The sequence below is a fragment of the Chiloscyllium plagiosum genome, unplaced genomic scaffold (genome assembly GCF_037043375.1).
Source record: "Chiloscyllium plagiosum isolate Xiang-an unplaced genomic scaffold, Cpla_swu_hap1 HiC_scaffold_27, whole genome shotgun sequence".
NCBI classification, from domain to species: Eukaryota; Metazoa; Chordata; class Chondrichthyes; order Orectolobiformes; family Hemiscylliidae; genus Chiloscyllium; species Chiloscyllium plagiosum.
The window spans coordinates 35,349,145-35,366,537 of NW_028270165.1; the positions used below are offsets into that span (position 1 = coordinate 35,349,145).

Here is a 17,393-nt window from a genome sequence, read left to right on the forward strand (position 1 = left end):
CCAGTTCAACACCGGCTCCTCCACATCGTTTCTAGTGAACACGGCCTACACCCTTTACTGCTGCCAGTAAACTTTACAATGCTGATGAAATGGTGCAGTACCTGCACTCCTGAAAAATTTACAATTTCTAACGATAGTAGCTACTCATTCACTACTCCATCTGATACATGACATTGGAAACTTAGTGCAGGAGGCTGAAAGAAATGAGCAGCTTTAAAACAAAAACCATTTGGAGCTCAAAGCTTTCAATGAGAGCCTGAACCCGACGTTAAGTTCAGGTAAACTTTACTGTGACCAACTTTGTTACAGCTTCAGATTACCCCAGCAAAAAGGCATAGAAAAAGTAGTTTTTAAAAAACAGCTCAAGGTCAAAGCGCACACACTCTCCACACCCAACACCACCACCACCACCAACCCGTTGCTCCTTCAATCCTCCTGCAATGGCGCGTGAACTCGCTGGTGGCTCCGCAGGTTGAAGAAGCGGGTGAAACCCTTCCCACACTGAGAGCAGGTGAAGGGCTTCTCGCCCGTGTGGACCCGCTGGTGGTTCAGCAGGTTGGAGGAATTGCTAAAAGCCTTCCCGCACACGGTGCAGGGGAACGGCCTCTCCCCCGTGTGGACACGCTGATGGGTCAGCAGGTGGAAGGAACTGTTGAAGGCCTTCCCGCACTCTGGACAGCTGAAGGGTCTCTCCCCTGTGTGGACACGCCGGTGGGTCAGTAGGTTGGAGGAATTGCTGAAGGCTTTCCCGCACTCTAAGCAGCTGAAAGGCCTTTCACCCGTGTGGACCCGTTGGTGGTTCAGCCTGTAGGAGGAACTGCTGAAGGCCTTCCCACACTCTGGGCAGCTGAAGGGCCTTTCCCCGGTGTGGACCCGCCGGTGGGCCAGCAAGGCAGAGGAAAGCTGAAGGCCTTCCCACACTCGGGGCAGGAGAACGGCCTCTCCCCCGTGTGGACCCGCTGGTGCTTCAGCAGGTCAGAGGATTTGCTGAAGGCCTTCCCGCAGTAGGGACAGCTGAAGGGCCTTTCCCCTGTGTGGACCCGCCGGTGGGTCAGCAGGGCAGAGGAATCACCGAAGACCTGCCCGCAGTCAGGGCAGGAGAATGGCCTCTCCCCTGTGTGGACCCGCTGGTGCTTCAGGAGGTCGGAGGAATTGCTGAAGGCCTTCCTACACTCGGAGCAGCTGAAGGGTCTCTCCCCCGCCTGGACCCGCTTGTGGGTCAGCAGGGTGGTGGAACTGCTGAATGCCTTGCCGCACTCAGGGCAGCTGAATGGCCTCTCCCCTCTGTGGATCTGGTGGTGCTTTAGCAGGTCAGAGGATTTGCTGAAGGCCTTCCTCCAGACTGGGCAGGAGAACGGCCTCTCCCCAGTGTGGCTGCGCTGATAAGTCTCTGGGGCAGACGGGGCATAAAAGCATTTCCCACAGTTACCACACTTCCATGGTTTCTCCACAGGGCGGGATTCTTCCGGTTTCTCCATGGCTGAAGCTTCAGCTGTACGCAAACACATGTACAGCCCCTCCCCACTGTGAATTCCTGTTTTCAGGCCGTATAGCTGTTACACGCTCCACGCTCAGTGCGCTGCAACAGTAGGGTCTCTCATCTAGTCCCATTGATGCTGAAAAAGTACTCAAACAAGAACCAAAAAGCTTGTTTCCTTCTCACAGAATCATAGTTGAAAATTGTTGCGGTCCTGATGAATTGGGTGACTGTCAGACATTGATGTCAAAGTGAGGACTGCAGTCGCTGGAGAGTCAGAGTCAAAAAGCGCAGCACTGGAAAAGCACAGCAGGTCAGGCAGCATCCGAGGTGCAGGAGAGTCAATGTTTCCGGCATAACGCTTATACCTGTTCATTTTGAAACTTCTGTCTTCAGATCTTCAAATACGCTGCAAAAAGAAATTATAAGATTCATCACTGTCAGTGCAGGGTAGAAATTCAGAACAAGCAATTCTACTTTCTGCAGAATATTCTTTTCTTATTTCACAAAATTGAAAACACCATCCCACTCTCTCCCCCTCTGTTCTCACTCCGCTCTAACTAATTCTTACGGGGCAACCAACAAGGTGACTTTGTCACTGTATAAGTTCAAAATTAATATGAAAGAAGTCTTCGATAAGCTGTTGGCACTTAGAAGTTGACAAGGCACTGGGACTTGATGAAATGTATCCAAGGATCTTGAAGAAAGGGACGACAAAAATTGTGGGAGCATTCGACATAATTCAACAGTCTTCCATGGAATTGGAGGAAGTGACTGGAAAACTGCAAACACTTTAGCCTTGTTTAAGAAAGGTTGTAAAGATATACTCAGCAATTAGAGGGCAGCCAGTTTAAATTTGATGGAAAAGCAGAAATAGTTATTCTGGTCAAAATTAGTAGTCACATGGAGAAAGGTGGATTAGGAAGAGTCAGCGTGGGATTGCTGAAGGGGACATTGTATTTAACTAACTTGATGGTGTTTTTTGCAGAAGTTACAGGCTTGACGAGGATAACACCTCAGCTCTCCTCTTTGTTATCCATCCTGGCTGTCCGAGGGAGTATGGTACACCTGCAGCCTTGACGTAATGCTGAATTTGAGGGGATTAAAGCACCAAAGTGTGACTTCAAATTACTTGGCTTCACGGGTTTTGCTATCATATCTCTCCCATAAAGGCTGACAGAACAGGCTGTGTGCAGGAGTTTGCTGGGCACCACCTTCATTAATCAAAAGGGAAAGAGCTATTGATTCAGCACCTCAGTAAATCTTGAGGCAGTCTTGGCTCCTATGCACATATTGGGATGCATGTAAGGAGATGTTTATATTTTGCTTCTGTACTTAGAATTCAGAAATTGAAGCCAGTGTACATTTTAAAAATATTCAAGATTAAAAGTACAGAGGAGATCAATATTCTACAACAATCCAACAACCCCGTCCCAAGACAACAGGCGCCTGACCCTCACAAAGCTGGCGGCCGGTTGCCCGGGCAACCCGAGAGCTCCTTCGCCGGTGAAGTAAACACTGAGCCTGTGGGGCTTCTATTGGAGGCCTGAGGCCTCCCCCTAGGAGTTTATAAACTCCCCAGTCTCCCTCCTCCCGCGGGTCCCAATCCTACCCTGTCTCACTGTCTCCTCTCCCCGGGGGCAGGAGCCAGGTCTTGGCGCTCGGGCCTGGCGACCTCCCCGGGATGTTCCTGAAACCTGGTCCTGTTCTGAAGGAGGATCCCCGGACCCGAAACACCTCCTCACATTCCTCCCGACACGAGCTGCCGGACCTGCTCAGCTTTTCCAGCGGCTCCTGTTCTTGTTCCTTCAGCCACCGGCGCCATTCCTCTCCCACACTCAGTAACACTGCCTCTGTCCGGCCGCGGGACCGACACTGCACATGCGCCAACACATAGGGGGCGTGGTCCACAAAGTCGTCGCCAACTGAGGGGGCGTGGCTGGGGGGCGCCCTCCAACCAATAGGGGACAATGGGGGTTGGTTTTCCCCGCCCCCAGCCTGTTCAGGAATGTTACTCCAGACCTTTGGAAAGCTGAAACATCGGGAAACTTCCAGACACAAACAAAGGGATTTTCAAAATGAATAGAAATAGGTAAGGTAAATTACGAAAGAAACATAGCATAGATTATCAAAAGCTTCTGTTGGTCTGCCAAAGGGAACAGAGTCGCTAAAGTAAATGTTGGTCCCTTGGAAGGTGAAGCAGGTGAGTTAATAAGAGGAACACTGAAATGACAGAGCTGCTAAATCAATACTTTTCCTCAGTTTTCACGTTAGAGGACAGCAGGATCATTCGTATTGGAACGAGCAAGTCAAACGCTATAGAAAAGGTAGAATTTAAACAATCAACTTTGATAGGTACACTATTAGGATTGAGGGCAAACAAATCCCCTGGGCCTGATGGCCTACATCCTCGGTACTAAAGGAAGTGGCAGTGGAGATTGTGGATTCATTAGTTACAATATTCCAAAATTCCCTGGACATGAGAAAGATTCATTGAGTTTATTTAATACAGAGATAGGTAGGTTCTTGATTGTCAAGGTGATCAAAGAAAGCGGGAGAATGGATTTGAGAAACGTTTCTTCCATGATTGAATGGCTTAGTTTCTGCTCCTATATCTTAGGATCTTATGGTTCCAGTGGATTGGAAAAATGCTAATGTAATGCCTGTATTCAGAAAGGGAGGCAGGCAATATGTGGGAAATTGCAGACCAGTTAGTTTAACATCTGTTGTTGGGAAGGTGTTAGGGTCAATTATCAAGGAAGCAATATCAGGACGTTTGAAAAGTCAAAACTCTATCCATCAGAGTCAGCATGGTTTTATGATGGGCAAATCAGATTTGACTAAGTTCTTCATAGATGTAACAAGTGGATAATAGGGGTCCTGTAGATGTAATATATCTGGCTTTTCAGAAGGCATTTGCTAAAGTGCCACAGAAAGCGTTAACTCGCAAGGTTATGCGATATGGGCTGATTTATCAGCTTGGATAGGTGGCTGTCTGATGGGCAGAAGATAGACAGTCCGAATTGATGGCTTTTTTTTCTGGATGGCAAGATGTCACTGGTCAGGTGCCACAGGGTTGGGTCCTTGGACCCCAGCTATTTACAATCTACATTAGTGACTTGGATACACGTATAAAAGGCTCATTTGCCAAATTTGTGGATGACACATAAATAGGCGTGATGGTAGATTGCAATGAGGATATATGAACCTTACAAATGGATCTGGATAGGTTAGGAGAGTTGGCCAAAATGTGGCAGATGGAGTTTAAGGTGGATAAGTGTGAGGTCATGCATTTTGATCAAAAACAAAACCAGCAAGGCAACCTATTATCGAATAGAGGGTTTGGGGTGACCTGGTGCAGAGGGATCTGGGTATCCTCATTAATGAGTCACAGAAAACTAGCATGCAGGTACAGTAGATAAGTAAGAAAGTGAATGCAGCATTCGCTTTTATCGCTAAAGGAATAGAACATAAAGGGAAGGAAGTGTTGCTGCAACCAAACATAGCATTGCTGAAACTGCACCTGGAGGATTGTGCCCAGTTTTAAACTCATTTCCCCTTATATGGTTATGGTAGGGGATTTAACTTTCCAACCATAGACCAGGACTGCCATAGGTTTAAGGGTTTAGATGGAGAGGAATTTATTGAGCGTGTTCAAGAAAGATTTCTGACTTAGTATGTGGATATATCTATGGAGAAGATGCAAAACTTGACCTACTCTTGGGAAATAAGGCAGGGCAGCTGACTGAGGTGTCAGTGGGGGTGCACTTTGGGGCCAGCAACCATAATTCTCTTAATTTTAAAATAGTGATGAAATAGACCAGATCTAAAAGTTGAAATTCTAAATTGGAGAATATCTCATTTTGACAGTAATAGGCAAGAACTTTCAAAAGCTGTTTGGGGGCAGATGTTTGCAGGTAAAGAGACAGCTGGAAAATGGGAAACCTTCAGACATGAGATAACGTGATTCCAGAGACAGTATATTCCTGTTCGGGTGAAAGGAATGTCTGGTAGGTGTAGGGAATGTTGGATGACTGGAGAAATTGATTGTTTGGTTCAGAAAAAGAAGGAAGCATATGTCAGGTATAGACAGGATAGATTGAGTGAATCCTTAGAGTATAAAGGTAGTAGGAGTATACTTAAAAGGGAAACCAGGAGGGCAAAAACTGGACATGAGATAACTTTGGCAAATAGGGTTAAGGACAATCCAAAGTGTTTTTACAAATACATTAAGGACAAAAGGGTCACTGGGGAGAGAATAGGGCACATCAAAGATGAGCAAGGCAGCCAATGTGTGGAACTACACGAGATGGGGGAGATACTAAACAAGTATTTTGCATCAATGTTTACTCTGGAGAAGGACATGAAAAATATAGAGTGTAGGGAAATAGATTATAACATCTTTAAAAATGTCCATATTACAGAGGTGGTGGTGCTGGATGTCTTGAAACACGAAGGTGGATAAATCTCCAGGACCTGATCAGGTGTACCAGAGAACTCTGTGGGAGGCTACGGGAAGTGATTGTTGGGCCCCTTGCTGAAATATTTGTATCATTGATAGTCACATGAGAGGTGCCAGAAAACTGGAGGTTGGTTAACGTGGTACCACTATTTAAGAAAGGTGATAAGGAAAAGCCAGAGAACCTGACATCGGTGGTGGGCAGGTTGTCGGAGTGAAACCTGAGAGATAGGGTTTATACATATTTGGAAAGGCAAGGACTGATTAGGGATCGTCGGCATGGCTTTGTGCATGGGAAATCATGTCTCACAAACTTGATTGAGTGCTTTGAAGAAGTAACAAAGAAGATTGATGAGGGCAGAGCAATGGACATGATCTATACGTACTTCAGTAAGGTGTTTGACAAGGTTCCCCAAGGGAGACTGGTTCGCAAGTTTAGATCTTATGGAATACAGAGAGAACTAGCCCTTTGTATACAGAACTGGCTCAAAGGTAGAAGGTGGTGGAGGAGAGTTGTTTTTCAGACTGGAGGCTTATGACCACTGGAGTGCCACAAGGATCGGTGCTGGGTCCACTCCTTTCTGTATTTTTTTATGCAAATGACTTGGATGTGAACATAGATGTATAGTTAGTAGGTTTGCTGATGACACCAAAATTGGAGGTGTAGTGAACAAGAGGAAGGTTACCTCAGATTACAATGGGATCTTGATCAGATGTGCCAATGGGCTGAAGAGTGGCAGATGGAGTTTAATTTAGATGAATGCGAGGTGCTGCATTTTGGAAAAACAAATCAGAGCAGCACATCTACACTTAATGGGAAGGTTCTAGGGAGTGTTGTTGAACAAAGAGACTTTGGAGAGCAGGTTCACAGTTTCTTGAAAGTGGAGTTGCAGGTAGATAGGATAGTGAAGGTGGTGTTTGGTATACTTTCCTTTGTTGGTCAGAGTATTGAGCAGAGGATTTGAGAGGTTATGGTGTGGCTGTACAGGAGAATGTTTAGGACCCTTTTGGAATAAGTGTACAATTCCGGCATCCTTCCTCTTGGAAGGATGTTGTGAAACTTGAAAGGGTTCAGAAAAGATTTACAAGGATGTTGCCAGGGTTGGAGGATTTGAGCTATAGGGAGAAGTTGACTTGGCTGAGGCTGTTCTCCCTGGAGCGGAGGCGGCTGAGGGGTGACCTGAGAGGTTGATAAAATCATGAAAATCACGGATAGGGCGAATAGCCAAGGTCTTTTACCCCCCGAAATGGAGGAGTCCAAAACTAGAAGGTATAAGTTTAAGATGAGAGGGGGAAAGATTTAAAAAGGAACTGAGGGGCAACGTTTTCACGCAGAAGGTAGAGCGTGTATGGAATGAGCAGCCAGAGGTAGTGGTGGAGGTGGGTACAATTACAACATTTAAAAAGGTGTCTAGATGAATAGTTCGGATTTAGAGGAATATGGAGCAAATGCTGGAACTTGGGACTGGGCCAGATTGGAACATCTGGTCGGCATGGATGAGTTGAACTGAAGTGTCTGTTTCTGTGCGGTGTGACTCTAAGTCTATAACTGCTTTGACCGAAACGAGACCTTTTTACTGATAATCTTCCTGCTGGAATTTTTTAGTGCACCCAGTTTCAGTCGATTTCTGGTGGGGAAAATTGGCATATGTCCTGTATCCTGGAAATTCTGAAAAATAAAAATAAATAATTCTCTCTGTGAATGGTATAATCCACACCCCGTGATGTGAATGGTACAATCCTCCTCTCCCCTTTTCCTCCTCCACACCCCTCCACCTCCGAATGATGCAATCGTCCCCCTCTGAATGGTATAATCCTTTACTCCCCCACAGCCATTAAAGGTACAATTCTCCAAAGTCTCAATGGGACGATCCTTTCCACACCACCCCGAATGAATGGTACAATCCTCCCCCTGAGCTGGGATTCCCCAATCCCTTTCTGTTTCACATTTCCGAAGCCTTTCCCATTTTGAAAACAGTCTCTGTTTCTGGTCTTCCCACCAAAGTGCATAACCTCACACTTTACCACATTGTATTCCATCTGCCCCTTCTCTGACCATTCTCCTGGCCTGTCCAAGCATTCTCAGCATGGACCCCCTTTGGAACTCCAAAGACCCCTTTATGCCAACTCTCTGCCTTCTGCCAGTCAGCCAATCCTCTATCCGTGCCAGTAACTTGCCACTCCTCCAGGGACACTTATCTTACTTAGCAGCCTCCTGCACGGCACCTTGTCAAAGGCCTTCTGGAAATCCAAATCGCTCACGTCCACTGGCTCTGCCTTTGTCTAACTTACTCATTACCTGCACAAAGAATCCTAATAGATTTGTCAGACATGACCTCCTGTTGTCAAAGCCATGCAGACTCTGTCCTGTTTTAACATGCACCTTCACATACTTCCCACTCTCACCCTTCATAAAACCTGTTAAGTTTACCCATTTTTACCATAAATACGTTGTTCTGCTCTTTAAAATGAATTCAAGTTTAAAGATTTCATATTATGTATGTACACTACCTTTGCCCTTCATAATATTTAGCACAAGGTATGAAACTGACTGTGACTGCATCAAGTAAAGGAGTTAGTAATAGTGAGAAAGGAGTGGCTAAATATCTAAACGTACCCATGCAACGGTCAAGAAGGCACAACAACGCCTTTTCTTCCTCAGGATGCTCAAGAAATTCGGCATGTCCACAATGACACTCACCAACATTTACAGATGCACCACAGAAAGCATTGAATCTGGGTGCATTACACCCTGCTACGGCAACTGCTCTGCCCAGGACCGGAAGAAATTACAGAAGGTGGTGTGCACAGCACAGTCCATCACGGAAGCCAACCTCCCACCCATGTAATCCATCTACACTTCTCGTTGTCGTGGAAAGGCTACCAACCTCAAAGACCCCTCCCACCCCGGGAATGATCTCCTGCACCATCTTCTGTCAGGCAGAAGATACAGAAGCTTGAACACATGTACCAACAGGTTCAAGAATAGCTTCTTCCCTGCAATTATTAGACTGCTGAATGGAGCTCTCCAATTTGAAATTTAATGTTGACCTTGCTTCTGCGCACCTCCTGTGCAGCTGTAACCCTGTACGCCTCACTCTGTCTAAGCGCAGTATGACCTGCATGTCCTTGTTTGCTCGGATCTGACTGTACTGCTGATAAAACAACATTTTTGACTCTACTTAGGTACATAGCACAGTACAGGCCCTTCGGCACTCGATGCAGTACCGGCCCTTTATCCTACTCTAAGATCAGACTGACCTACATACCATTTATTGTACTAACTTTCATGTACCTATCCAAGAGTCGATTAAATGTCCCTAATGTATCTGACTCCACTCCCACTGTTGACAGTGCATTTCACACAGCCACCACTATCCGAGTAGAGAACCTACTCTGACATCTCTCCGAAACCTTCCTCCAATTACCTTAAAATTATGCCGAGAGTGTGGTGCTGGAAAACCATAGCAGGTCAGGCAGCAGCCAAGGAGCAGGAGAATTGACGTTTTGGGCATAAGCCCTTCATCAGGAACGAGGCTTGTGGGTCGGGGCTGCTTAGAGATAAATGGGAAGAGGGTGGGGTTGGGGGAGAAGGTAGCTGAGAATGCCATAGGTAGATGAAGGTAGGTGTGTGTGTGTGTGTGTGTTTGTGAGAGGTGGGAGTTGGGGGGGTGGCAAGATGATAGTTCGGAGGGGGTTATGGTGCAGATAGATAGGAAAAAATGATGGACAGGTCAGAAGGGGCAGCACCAAATTGGAGGCTTGGGACTGGGATAAAGTGGGGGAGGTGAGGAAACTGTCGAAATCCACATTTGTCCTGTGTGGTTGCAGGGTCGCAAGGCAGAGGATGAGGTGTTCCTCCTCCAGGCATCAGGTTTGGCGATGGATAGGTTGGAGAAGTGGGTGGAGCTGATAGATTGAAAAGTTGACGGACAGGTCAAGATGGCATGCTGAGTTGAAGGCATGGGACTGGGATAAAGTGGGGGTGGGGTGGAAAATGATGTCTAGCATCTGCAGTCCTCATTCTCTCCTCAAAATTATAGACATTTGTAAGGGGCATGGATAGGGTGAATACCCAAGGTCTTTCCCCAAGGTCAAGTACTAAAGGGGCATAGGTTGAAGGTGGGGAAAGGGACCTGAGGGGCAACATTTTCACGCAGAGGGTGGTGTGTGTATGGAATAAACTGCCAGAAGTGGTGGAGACTTGTACAATTACAACATTTAAAAGGCATCTGGATGGGGATATGAATAGGAAGGGTACAGATGAACATAGGCCAAATGCTGGCAAATGGATCACTAGAATCATTTAAGGTATGGACTGAAGGGTTTGTTTCCAGCTCTACAACTCTATAACTATGTCTACATAGTTGGAAACCAATTTCACAAGATGAGGAATAGGTCATTCACCCCTTACAGCCTGTCCTGAGCTGTGGCCTAACTGCACATATTCCAGTGCAAGTTTCAGAAAGATTTCAGCAGCTCTTTTAAAAAATTGAAATGGGTTTAGACTTCAATGATGTTTCTGAATATATCATTTTAGCTATTCTCAATTTTAAAGATAAGAGTTTCGAGTGAACACAGCCCACACCTCCCAGTGCAGCCAGTAACCTTTACAATGTTGATGAAACGATGCAGTACCTGTACTCCTTAAACATTTACAATTTCTAATGATACTAGCTACTCATTCACTGCTCCATCTGATACACAACATTAGAAACTTGGTGCAGGAGGCTGGAAGAAATGAGCAGCTTTAAAACAAAAAACCATCTGGAGCTCAAAGCTTTCAATGAGAGTCTGAGCCCGGTAGTAAGTTCAGGTAATCTTTATTGTGACCCAACTTTGTTACAGCTTCAGATCCCTCCCCTAGCAAAAAGATGTAGAGAAAGTAGTGGCTTTTTAAACAGCTCAAGGTCAAAGCGCACACTCCCCCGCACCCCCCCCCCCCCCCCCCACCTCACTTTCTTTACTATGGGTCAGCACAGAGTTGTCCCTTTGTAATTGGATCCTTGGTACAGCCTTAACCCGTGGGGCCGGGAACGGGGGCAGTGTGGAGTGAAACAGACTGCTGTGGGTCTGGAGTCACGTGTAGGCCAGACCAGATAAAGGATGCAGCTGGGACGACTGAGTTAATCCTTTCCCACAACTGCAGTTTCCTTCCCTAAAAAGGGCGTGAATCAGATTGGGGTTTTCTCTCCCCCCCCCCCCCACACAAAAAATGGTTTCATCGTTCTTCCAATTGACCGTATTCCAATTCCGCCATCTGCCGCGGTGGTATTCAAACCCAACAGATCCCAGAACTGGGTTAATAGTCCAGTCGATAACGGCACTCGGCAGTCGCTTTGTCAGTCCCCCTGAAATGGCACGTGAAGTCGCTGGTGGCTCCGGAGGTGGGAGGAGCCGGGTGAAAGCCTTCCCACACTCAGTGCAGCTGAAGGGCCTCTCCCCCGTATGGACTCGCCGGTGGGTCAGCAGGGAGGAGGAATAGCTGAAGGCCTTCCCGCAATCAGGACAGCAGAAGGGCCTCTCCCCTGTGTGGACCTGCTGGTGGGCCAGCAAATTGGAGGAACGGCTGAAGGCCTTCCCGCACTCGGGGCAGCTGAACGGCCTCTTTCCCGTATGGACTCGCCGGTGGGTCAGTAGGGAGGATGAATCACTGAAGGCCTTCCCACACTCGGGACAGCTGAAAGGCCTCTCCCCCGTGTGGATCCGCTGGTGCCTAAGCAGGCCAGAGACCTGGGTAAAGCCCTTCCCGCACTTGGGACAGGAGAACGGCCTCTCCCCGGTGTGGATGCGTCGATGAATCTCCAGGTCAGACGGAGTACGGAAGCCTTTCCCACAGTTACCACACTTCCACGGTTTCTCCATGTCCGAAGCTTCAGCCACAAGTAAACGCATGTACTGCCCCTCTTTCCAGGCCGTATAACAGTTTCAGGCGCCACACTCCGTGCGCAGCAACAGTAGGGTCTCTCATCCAGTCCCACTGATAATGAAAATGTACTGAAATAGGAACAAACAAGCTTTGCTCCTTCTCACAGAATTGTAATAAAAAATCGTGGCTGTCCCAGTCGATTGAGTGACTGTCAAATATTGACGTGAAAGTGAGGACCGCAGATGGGGGAGAGTCAGTGTTGAACAGTGCGGCGCTGGAAAAGCACAGCAGGTCAGGCAGCATCCAAGGAGCAGGAGAGTCAACATTTCGGGCATAAGGCCTTCATCTGTTCATTTTGAAACTTCTGTCTTCGGATCTTCAAATACTCTGGAAAAACAGATTACAAAAGTCATCACTGTCAATGCAGGGTAGAAATTCAGAACAAGCTATGGAGCATTCTTTTCTTTTGTTATTCCACAAAATTGAAAGCAACATCCTTCTCTCTCTCTCTCCCCCTCTGTTCTCACTCCGCTCCAAGTAATTCTCCTGAAGGTGCTGATTCAGGATCAGAACAGCAAAAACGTCAAGACTTACATATTGGATAACTCCACCTGAAAGTTAACATCTTTCACAACATTGGGATACTACTGAGAGTGAGGAGGTCTGATTTTGGGAAGCAAAACAAAATGTGTCAATTCAGGATGAATCGGGAATGCAGCTTGAGGAATAACCAGACACATCAAGGTATTAACACAGACACCAGAGAGAAACTGAACAGAAGAGACGTGGCAAACCTTAGTAGAAAGCCAGAGTCATTAAGATATACCGCACAGTAACAAACCTTTTGGTCCAATTCGTCTATGCTGACCAGATATTGTAAATCAATTTAGTCCCATTTGCCAGCACTTGGCCCATATCCCTTGGCCAATCCACCCTACCTTGCACATCCCTGGACACTATGTATAAGTTAGCATGGCTAACCCACACAAATCTGCACCTCCTTGGGCACGATGGGTACTTTAACACGGCCAATCTACCCTCACCTGCACATCCCTGGGCGCTATGCATAATTTAGCATGATCAATCCACCCTAACCTGGGCAAAGTTAAAAATCGCACAAACCCGGGTTATAGTCCAACAGGTTTATTTGGAAGGACCAGCGTTCGGAGCACTGCTCCATCATCAGGTGGTTGTGGAGAATAAGACCATATGGCACAAAATTTATGGAAAGACATTTGTGGCCTGCCACTGAAATGATATATTGAAAAAATCCGGATTGTTAAGTCTTTCATCTTTTAGAATGGATTGCAGGTATCATTAATATGTAAATCCCAGAACTTCCTGTCAGGCACCCTCTCAAGATAACACAAGGCTTTACAACAAAAGGTGGCATCTCAGCTCAGACAATGCATTAAAGGTATGAGGTCAGAGTTTGCCTGTATCTCAGTCTTGAGTCAGACTGTTTCTATTTCCAAAGCAGGAATTTATAAAATATTATCTGGATTGACTGCCTGCATGAACTGCCGAGTCTCATCCACCAGCTGAAATGACTGGATAAGGAGGGCTTGATCCCCACAGTGCAATGAATTCCCACTTTCCACCAAAATCCCAAATGTCCACGCTCACTCAGTTGCTCTCTCACAAATCAAATATTTCATTGTAACTTCTTCTGCTCCCAGTAAGGGCAAAAAAATCTTTGAAAGTTGCTCTGAAAGTCCAGTCTTCACAACCACACTTCTGCTTTCACCGAAGACAATTAGTCATACAGCACGGAAACAGACCCTTTGGTCAAACTGTCTGTGCCAAACAGATATCCGAAATTAATCTAGTCCCATTTGCCAGCATATGGCTCTTATGGTTCTAAACCATTCCTATTCATGTACCCAACCAGATGCATTTTAAAGATAATTGTACCAGCCTCACCACTTCCTCTGGCAGCTCGTTCCATATGTGCACAACCCTCTGCATGAAAAAGTTGCCCCTCAGGGCCCTTTTAAATCATTCCCTCTCACCTCAAACATATGCCCTCTAGTTTTGGACTCTCCTACCTTGGGGAAAAGACCTTGGATATTCACCCTATCCATGCCAGTTATAAACCTCTATATGGCTGCCCCATAGCCTCCGATTCTCCAGGGTACTTCAAACCCTCCAAGTCTAGCAACATCCTCGCAAATCTTTTCCGACCCCTCTCAAAGTTTCACAAGTTCTTTCCGAAAGCAGGGAGACCAGCACTGGATGCACTATTCCAAAAGTCGCCTTACCAATGTACAGCCACAACATGATCTCCCAATGCCTATACTCAATACGCTGACCAATAAAGGAAAGCATACCAAACACCACCACCACTATCCTGTCTACCTGCGACTCCACTTTCAAGGAGCTATGAACCTGCACGCCAAGGTCTCTTTGTTCTGCAACACTCCCCTTCACTGTGCCAGTCCTGCCTGGATTGCTTGACCAAAATGCAAAACCTCACATTTCTCTAAATTAAACTCCATCTGCCATTCCTTGGCCTGTTGGACCATCCGATCAATTCTAATTTATAGTGAATTCTGCTTCCTCTCTTATTCTCTCAAAGCTGAAAATCTCCATCCCACACACTCTCCCTCCCTTCTCACTTTGTAGAACCTCATCCCTGCTGTATCTCATCCTGAAGGGTCTGGTTCATGCTGTTTAACAGGCCAACACTCAGGGGAGATCTAATTGAAACATACAGAATACTGAACGGCCTGGACAGAGTGGATGTTGGGAAGATCTTTCCATTGGGAGGAGAGACTAGGGCTCGAGGCACAGTCTTAGAGTAAAGGGAAGACCCTTTACATTGGTGATAAGGAGAAACATCTTCAGCCAGAGAGTAATGACTCTAAGGAATTAACTGCCACAGAAGGCTGTGGAGGCCAGGTCACTGAGGATATTTAAGACTGAGATTGATAGGTTCTTGAGTATCAAGGGGATCGAGGGTTACGGAGAAAAAGCAGGAGAACGTGGATAAGAAACTTAACAGCCACGATTGAATGGTATGAGCAAACCCAATGGGCTGAATGGCCTAATTGCTGTTGCTATATCTGATGGTCTCTTGCTGTCCTGGACACAAACTGCATGAATCCAAGTAAGATTCTGTTAATCCATTTTTTAAGATTAGAATCAGTCTAACCGTTGTGATACAGACAGCCTCAAACAGGGAAACTCACACCTTCAATACGTTATCTGGGACAACATGACACCAATTGGGAATGTAACTTTTAAAAAGGTTTTGCTATTTACATATGAAAGAACTGAAACCAACATGGTTATTCTAAAAGAGGAGAGACTTCACAAATAACCCAGGTCTTTTTCAATATATAATTTCAGTTACACCCCACTGTAAACTTTTGCTATAAATTCAGTGTCTTACAATCTTATTCTTCACAACCACCCGATGAAGGAGCAGCAGTCTGAAAGCTAGTGCTTCCAAATAAACCTGTTGGACCATAATCCTGTGTTTTTGATTTTTAACTTTGGACACAGAGCGTGAGAATTGGGAGCAGGAGTTGGTCATTTGGTCTTTGGAGCCTGAACCAGCATTGAACAGACCATAACTGGATATGAATCTTCCTACATCTCGATGGAAAGGCTGTGACTTTCTTCACTGGAGCACAGGAGGTTGAGAAGTGACCTTATAGAGGTTTATAAAATCATGAGAAGTATACATGAGGTGAATGGCAGGTGTCATTTCCCTCAGGTGGGGGTTTCAGAATTTGGCAGCAAATTTGAGAGGAGAGAGGTTTTGAAAAGACTTGAGGCAGCTTTTTTTTTAAATACAGTAGTTCATGTGTGGAGTGAATGTCCAGAGGAAGTGATGTTACTTTCAAAAGACATTTGGTTAATTACATGAATAGGAAAGTTTCGGAGGGATATGGGCCAAACACTGGCAGGTGGGACTAGATTAGTTTGTGAATATATTCAACGTGGACTAGTTGGACTGAATGGTCTGTTTCTTTGCTGTATGACTCTGTAACTGTTCTGTACTTGTCTGAAAAACATTTTCTTGCTTTCTCCCATAAACATCCACTTCATTGTTGCTCAAAACTCAGATGAACTCAGCCTTGAATATATTCAATGACCCCCTAACTGCAGGAAGGCATCCACAATTCTGAACACAATTCCTCTTGTTAATATACCACTTGCTTTGCTGATTGCTTGCTGCACCTGTCTAACAACTGGCAGTGACTGGTGTAGAAAGACACTGAACCCCCTTTCTATATCCACATATCATTCCTTATTCCCTTGTGCCTGAAACATCGACTGTCCTGCCCCTCAGATGCTGTCTGACCTGCTGTGCTTTTCCAGCGCCACACTTACTGACTCTAATCACCAATATCTGCAGATCTCACTTTCTCCACATCTCAGCATATCACCATTTAAATAATACACTTCCTTTCTGCTCTTTTTCACAACTTCATATTGTTGTACTCTTTTTCTCATGTTTTCCAATTGTGGTCTTCTCTACATTGGGGAGACTGAGCATAAACTTGGGAACGGTTTGCTGAGCATCGCAGGCGGGTCCACAGTCACTGCCCACTTTAATTCCCCTTCCCACTCCCTTTCTGAAAAGACTATCTTAGGCTTTCTCCATTACCACAATGAACCAAATAGTAAATTGGAGGAACAACACCACGTCTTCCGCCTGGGCAGCCTATAGCCTAGAGGACTCAACATAGAGTTCTCCAGTCTCAAATAACCTCACTTCCCATTCCCCCCCCCCCCCCCCCCCCCATGACTCCCTTCTCAGCTCCTCCCCCTCATTTCCACTCATCACTGTCACGAACCAGATTTATTCCTCCCATTCACCAACCAGGTCAGACCTTTCACCTATCCCCAATTCACCACCCTGCCCCAAGGACACTCTTTATCTGCACCCATCCCCAATCCTGAAGAAGGGTTACCCCTGAAACGTCGACTTCTCCACCTCCTGATGCTACCTGGCTTGTTCTTCCAGCCTCCTGCCTGTCTATTTTGCCAATTGCGACACAGACGTGGAGCAACGTTTCCAGAGTCTGTCCACCCCGATTCACTCCCGTTCCTTTCAGTTGCTGCAAGTCAACAACTGAAGCCCTGAATGAAAATAAAGAAATGGAAAAGGTGGTGAGAAAACAGAGTGCCGTACTTACAGATGTTGGACAGAGGAAGGAGATTGCAGTCTGGGGTGAAGCTCAATCTTCATTCAAAGAAACAGTAGCAGCAGCTTCAGAAACTCAGGGTCCAACTTCCGCATTCAGACAATGGGGTGGCTCTGATTGGCAGGAGGACTAGACTCCTTCCGGTCCTCCTGTACTTCCTATTGGTCAATCAAAAGAAGATCGCGCGCCTTTTTGTGCGAACTGCGATGTTCATACCCAGTATTTTGCTGACACCCGTCGAGCATTCGCATGGCGTTGCTGACACCGGCAAACATGCGCTGTATGCTCTATCGGGATGCTGGTGTTACTGACAGATTTTAAGTGTCCAAATGCCAATAGAAAAAAAAGGGGTCGAGCCACAATATGTTTTCCCCGTAGTTCGACATTTTATTGCTTTTGCATTTTGTCTCGCTGCTCAACCTTTGTATG

At 46.2% G+C, this 17,393-nt stretch overlaps 1 protein-coding gene and 1 pseudogene across 2 annotated transcripts in view; one reads left to right on the plus strand and one right to left on the minus strand.

The window, feature by feature from the left end:
* LOC148143581 (uncharacterized) overlaps nt 1-17,393 on the plus strand; it is a 58,802-nt gene that overhangs the window by 17,175 nt on the left and 24,234 nt on the right. The gene's annotated exons all lie outside the window — the stretch shown is intronic.
* Nucleotides 244-3,333, minus strand: LOC148143582 (uncharacterized; annotated as a pseudogene). The gene is made up of 2 exons (XR_015751264.1): nt 3,223-3,333; nt 244-1,886 (listed from the first exon to the last, which is right to left on the minus strand). The product of XR_015751264.1 is annotated as an uncharacterized LOC148143582 (transcript).